Source organism: Solanum verrucosum, unplaced genomic scaffold (genome assembly GCF_900185275.1).
Source record: "Solanum verrucosum unplaced genomic scaffold, falcon-dt-bn FXZP01001277.1, whole genome shotgun sequence".
Classification (NCBI taxonomy): domain Eukaryota; kingdom Viridiplantae; phylum Streptophyta; class Magnoliopsida; order Solanales; family Solanaceae; genus Solanum; species Solanum verrucosum.
The window spans coordinates 14,724-22,092 of NW_026019861.1; the positions used below are offsets into that span (position 1 = coordinate 14,724).

Below are 7,369 nucleotides of genomic sequence, written 5' to 3' on the forward strand. Positions count from 1 at the left end.
TTTACGAATAAATAGTTACGTGTTTAGATAAGTATTATAAAGAGAATAAATTGTTTGATATGCTTAATAAATATATGGCGCACCTAAAATAGTTTTTAAGGTACGTATTTCACATAATTTTTTATATAAAAAATTAATTTTTTTGATGAAAGATGTTCAACTGACCACCTATCTAGCTTGTCACTATGTTGAATTCTTGTTCCATCACGTAAGTGTAGAGTTTTATTTTGATTTTTTTAAAATTATTATTATTATGGATTTTTCTACATAGTTTAATTCACTGATTTTGATTTGGAGAATGACAATATGCTAACTTTTCCGTAATTTGGTGATAATACTATTATATTTATTTGACTACGTTTGTATTAAATTAAACTAGTATACGTGCCCGCGCATTGCGCGGACAATTTAAAATGTAATAATTTTATAATTAAAAATAACTAATAAAATAAAATAAAATAAATAATAATAAAAAATAAATAAATATATATATATATATATATATATATATATATATATATATATATATTATGTTGAATTTTTTTAAGGATAATCAAACATCAAATACTTCGAATAAATTTACGTGTCTGTACTTTATTCTTTATATATATATATATATATATATATATATATTATGTTGAATTTTTTTAAGGATAATCAAACATCAAATACTTCGAATAAATTTACGTGTCTGTACTTTATTCTTTTTATGTCATTTGAATAAATAACTATTTTAATAATTTATTAATTCTAACATTCCATATGAAATATTTGATATCAAAATAGTAATCTTGATACATTTTATATATGTTTTATTCAAAATATTATTTATTGTATTAATTTTGTGTAAAAATATAATTAAAAATTTGACATAAATGTAAAAATAATCATAATTAATATTATTATTAATAAAAAAATTCACTACTATGATAAATAGTCTTAAATTCGTAAAAATTCACTTCTTTACGAATTCCTTTTATATAATTGATATACTCTTAAATTTGTTAAATGACTTATAATTGTGATATTGCTTAAAGTAATATTATGATAAACATAATTTATTGCCTTCTATGTTTGTGATAGTGATAGGTATTATCAAATTTATAATAAACATAATTTAATGTCTTCTATGTTTATGATAAAGATAGGTGTTATCAACTTATAAATTTTGGTATGACAATTTCTCATTTATCTTGTGCTAAGGTTGAAATTCTGCAAAAAAAAACAAAAACAAATAAGAGATATGAATTAATATAATGAATAAATTATTAAATTCTAAAAAAATATTATAGAAACAAACCTCTAGCAATTACTTTGAAGTAATTTTGGTGTTGCTTTTCTACTTCAAGGATCTTCAAAACATTAAAATCTTACCTTTTGAATTCGACAACATAAACCCGAAAAAGAAGATAGAAATTAGCACTTAAATTCAAGAATTTATTAACAAAAATTAAGCATAACTACAAAAAAAGTTGAGAGAACAACTTGTAAACAATGATTTTATTTATCAGTAGCACGTATATAAAGCGTTTGAATTTGACAACATAAACACGAAAGAAGATTAGCACTTGAATTAACAAAAAATAAGCACAATAATATATTTATTTATTTATTTATCTTTTAATTTTTTTTTTCTAGAACTCATCATTCTAATCAAAGTATAATATTATGATAAACAATTTAATGTCTTATGTGTTTTTGATAGTGATAGTATTATCAATTTATAAAATTTGCTATGACAATTTCTCATTATCTTGTGCTACGCTTGAGAATTTGCAAAAAAAAATAAAAAAAAATAAGAGATATGAATTAATATAATGAATAAATTTATCAAATATTATAGAAACAAACCTCTGGCAATACTTTGAAGTAATTTTGGTGTTGCTTTTCAACTTCAAGGATCTTCAAAACATTAAAATATCTCCTTTTGAATTCGACAACATAAACCCGACAAAGAATATAGAAATTAGCACATCATTCTAATCAAAGTATAATATTACGATAAACAATTTAGTGTCTTCTGTGTTTTTGATAGTGATAGTTTTATCAGTTTATATATTTTGCTATGACAATTTCTCATTTATCTTGTGCTAAGATTGAAAATCTGCAAAAAATAAAAATAAATAAAAATAAGAGATATGAATTAATATAATGAACAAAATTTATCAATATTAAAAAAATATTATAGAAGCAAACCTCTGGCTATACTTTGAAGTAATTTTGGTGTTGCTTTTCAACTTCAAGGATCGTCAAAACATTAAAATATCACCTTTTGAATTCGACAACATAAACCCGAAAAAGAATATAGACATTAGCACTTGAATTCAAGAATTTATAAAAAAATAAAAAAGAGAAATACAAAAAAGTTAGAGAGAACAACTTGTAAACAATAATTTTCTTTATCAGTAGTCTATATAAAGCGTTTGAATTTTGTAACCGTTTCCTATTAGTTGAAAAATAATTTTTTTCTAAAAAAAAGGAGGACAAAATCGTTATTTATTGAAATTTTAAATTTAAATTTTTAAAATTTTAAACTGTGCATCCGTGTTTCAAGGGCAGTGGAGAAATGGGATAAGCTTAAAGGGAAAGTGCTAAACTGCCGTGTTTTATATTAATTTAATTCAAATTAAACAGATTGTTTTGTTAGTATATTTACTTAAATGAATAATTTTAATAATTTTAATTTAAAAGTTTATAGATATTTAAAATTTTAAGCTAAGTTAAACAAAAAAAATTATTGTTATTATTATTATTATTATTAGTTCAAGTATTTTTATCAGTAAAGATAGAACATGTAGATTATAGGTTGTATTTTATTAAAATATAATTATTTAAAATGCAAATAAGAAAAAAGATCTGATATAAAACTTAAAACTTTAAATGATAGTTAAATAATAAATTTAAAAGAAACTTCCCTACAATGCGTTTTTTTAAAATAAATAATTTAAAAAATAATTTTAGTTTAAAAGTTTTTCAATTTGTTTAGAAGTAAGAGTGTAATAGGAAGTTTTAAAACTCCATATTTAGTGAGATAATAATTTATTTTTTCAAAACTGATTTCACGTTAATACAATATATATAATAGATATGATTTAGGAACATTATTTTTAATTATGAAAGGAGAATTTTTAAAACTGATTTCACGTTAATTATAATAAATAAATAAATATTTTTAAAAACTCACATTCTGTTGCTATTAAAAAGGAGTAAAACGTGATTTACTATTCAAATTTTGTAAAAACTGATGATCTCCACATACGTTTTTTCCTCTAAATTCGGTCACTTTTAAGAAAAAACAGTTTCTTACTTTCAATTTTTAAATTAAAAATAGAGATTAAGTGTGGCGCTGACATGTAAGCGCTATCACCTCTCCTATATATATATATATATATATATATATAGATTATTATTATTATTATATATTATTTATTATTATCTACATTTGTTTGGCTAAAACAACTGTAACGTTTTTTTTTTTTTTTTTAAAAATCTAACAATTTCAATTGGCTAAAAAAACTGTAACTTTTCTTTTTTAAAAAGCAACTTTTTTTCTTTTATTAAATTATTATTGAATTAATTCTATTTAATTAGTTGATTGTTTAAAAGTTAAAATTAGAGATTATTTATTAAATTATTATTGAATTAATTCTATTTAATTAGTTGATTATTTAAAAGTTAAAATTAGAGATTAATGTGGTGCTGACACGTAGGCGCTATCACCTCTCCTATTATATATATATAGATATAGATAATTCTATTTAATTAGTTGATTATTTAAAAGTTAAAATTAGAGATTAATGTGGTGCTGACACGTAGGCGCTATCACCTCTCCTATTATATAGATATATAGATTTAGTGGGATAATAATTTATTTTTTCAAAACTGATTTCACGTTAATACAATATATATAATAGAGATGATTTAGGAACATTATTTTTAATTATGAAAGGAGAATTTTTAAAACTGATTTCACGTTAATTATAATAAATAAATAAATATTTTTAAAAACTCACATTCTGTTGCTATTAAAAAGGAGTAAAACGTGATTTACTATTCAAATTTTGTAAAAACTGATGATCTCCACATACGTTTTTTCCTCTAAATTCGGTTACTTTTAAGAAAAAACAGTTTCTTACTTTCAATTTTTAAATTAAAAATAGAGATTAATTGTGGCGCTGACACGTAAGCGCTATCACCTCTCCTATATATATATATATATAGATTATTATTATTATTATATATTATTTATTATTATCTACATTTGTTTGGCTAAAACAACTGTAACGTTTTTCTTTTTTAAAAAAAAATCTAACAATTTCAATTGGCTAAAAAAACTGTAACTTTTCTTTTTAAAAAAGCAACTTTTTTTCTTTTATTAAATTATTATTGAATTAATTCTATTTAATTAGTTGATTGTTTAAAAGTTAAAATTAGAGATTATTTATTAAATTATTATTGAATTAATTCTATTTAATTAGTTGATTATTTAAAAGTTAAAATTAGAGATTAATGTGGTGCTGACACGTAAGCGCTATCACCTCTCCTATTATATATATATAGATAAAGATAATTCTATTTAATTAGTTGATTATTTAAAAGTTAAAATTAGAGATTAATGTGGTGCTGACACGTAGGCGCTATCACCTCTCCTATTATATATATAGAGATTGTTTGGAATTACTTGTTTGTTTTGGGAAAGACTTGCAAGTTTGAGTCAGTCAAAATTACACCGTGGTTAATCAACCTAATTTGAAAATCAAATATAATTATCAGGGGCGGATCTACCTTAGAGCGAAGGGGTGTCGAGCGACATCTCCTTCGTCAGAAAATTACATTATATATATAAGTCAAATTTAATTCAATGAATATATATATATATAGATATATATATATATATATATATATATATATATATATATATATATAAAGGTTTAGTGTAGTGGTTAAGGGGTTGCAAAACTTATAGAAGGTTGTGTGCTCTATTCTTGGTAGTAGTCTTTTTTTATTTTATTTTTTTACCCTCCCTAGGAGCTCCCACCTCTTTTTGCTCCCTTGGTGACTCGAACTCGCAACCTTCGGGTTGGAAGCGAGGGGTGCTTACCATCCGAGCAACTCTCTATTTGCCACTGCCGCTGAACTCATAACCAACATTATATTAATTAGGGAAAAAAATACTTATATCCCCAAAAAAGTAAAATATTTATCTTTAAATATTTTATTACTTTCATACCCCTTTTTATTTTAAAATGACATATATCTATATTTATTCGCGCATTGACGTCATGTTGATGTCAACGTTCACTTTTTTTTTCCTTTCTGATACCATTACAATATAATAAAGTCGTATATGAATATACTCTAATGGTATCAAAGAGTAACCGAATAGTTTCTTCATTAAAGGACTATTTCTTCCTCTTTGATATCATCAAAGTATAATATACTCTGGTGGTATCAATGAGTAACTAAATAGTGTTTTCATTAAGTTTTGCTTCAGTCCTTTGATGAGAATATTCAATCATCCATGATACCATTACGGTATATCTACATGCTATCGTGGTATCATTGAGGTATGTTTCAATTCTTTCAATATTTTAATTTTAAAAAATATAAAAATATATTTTCTACTAATTTAGAGTTTAATAAATAAGATTGTGACTTTAATAATTCTCTTAATTATTTATTTTAAAAAAGTAAATCCTATATGATACTGATAAATTATCAACATACAAACAGAGTATCACAAAAGATTAATTCATAGTAGTGATGTTGATGTCATATTGATATCATGCACGAAATAACAAAGAAGAAAGTGAGGTAAGCGGGTAAATAGTTTGAGGCATGGTCCATTAATAAGGGTAAATAGTTTGATAATTAATTTACTTATACAATTATAAGACAAAATTTTAGAAAGGTAAAATAGGAATAACTTTATGTAGTCATGTTTAATGGAAACAAGTCGCACTATACCATGAACATTTGGTACGTGGAGTTATTGATACTAGCAACATCAAAGGGAATTAATAATTTTATTTAATACTAGCAACATGCCATAAGTTAACACACTTTAGTAAGGACGTTGTCTGACCCAATTGCCTACAGGATCATAGTTGCAAGAAATGAACCACCATCCATTGTTGCAACGAGCCCGACCACAACCTAATCGAACTGACTTGCGCCAGACTACTTGAGTATAGTATTCGCACACTTTCCAACTAGCACATTGGTTGGTAGCATAGTTGTAGTTTGGCTTTTCTGACACCCACAATTGCATGGCACGCCTCCCTGTGTTGTCTCCCCCACTCTTGGAAAGGTTCTCCACAACACCAGAATGAATCAAGTTGCAATCACTAATTCTTGAGTTGGCATAGTTTTGTGCTTGGGTTGCCAAGATGGCATCTCATGACATTGGCCCAACCCCGACTTGGGCACGGGCATCGTTGTGAACCACAAGATAGTCTTAGGTTGAATTTTGGGCATCACAAGAGTGAAATATGGCTAATACAATGAAACAAATGAGTAACAATGAGATGTTAAACAACCCCATTTTGCTTTAGGTCTAGTGGAGAGAGAACATGTAACACCCTGCAACTAGAAAACACCCCGCAACTAGAAAGAGCTAGAATTAGAAAGAGTCATTTTTTAAAAGAATGAAAAATCTGGAAAATTGGTTAAGTTATGTTAAGTTTGAGTTTTGGGTCAAATTCAAACGACCATAACTCCTAGCTCAGGATGATTTAGGTGTGCTACGAGATATCGTAGAAAATATCTTTGATTTATCTTTCCAACGCCGCTGAGTTTACTCAATTCCGAGTTCGTATGAGGGAGATGTGTCTATTTGAAGTTGGGTTGTCTAGATAAGGAAAGTCAAAACCGGATTTTAGAAGGGTATTATGGTCTTTTTCTACCCAATTATTTAATTTCATTTTTGGTAATTAAGATGGGGTCTAAACTGATCTGGTTCAGTTTACGTTTCATCAAAAAGAGTTAAGGTTTTGAGAGAAGAGAAAATAAGAGGAGAAAAGAGGAGAAGAGACAAGGAATCATCAAGTTCTTGAAGCTAAGATTGTGGATTTCATCAAGGGGTGATCCCTACGAGGTATGTGAGATCACATAGTGTTGGGTCAGTTCATCCACGCACCAATCATGATTTATGTCATCGAATTTAGATTCTTGAAGGTTTAGAAATTGAATTCTTGATGGATTTGTTTGAAGTTTCTATTGGGTTCTTGATTTTGGGAGTTGTTGAGGAGTTCTTGATTTAGATTCATGAAATTAGGTGTCGTTTTGAGTATATTCTTGCATATTTTGATTATGTAGTTGAATCTAAGTGTTTGGGGAAAGACCCAATTGAGTTTAGAGGATTTAGAGT

At 25.8% G+C, this 7,369-nt stretch overlaps 1 pseudogene; it reads right to left on the reverse strand.

The window, feature by feature from the left end:
• Positions 1-6,036: 6,036 nt before the first annotated feature.
• Positions 6,037-6,544, reverse strand: LOC125818529 (pathogenesis-related leaf protein 6-like; annotated as a pseudogene).
• Positions 6,545-7,369: the final 825 nt, after the last annotated feature.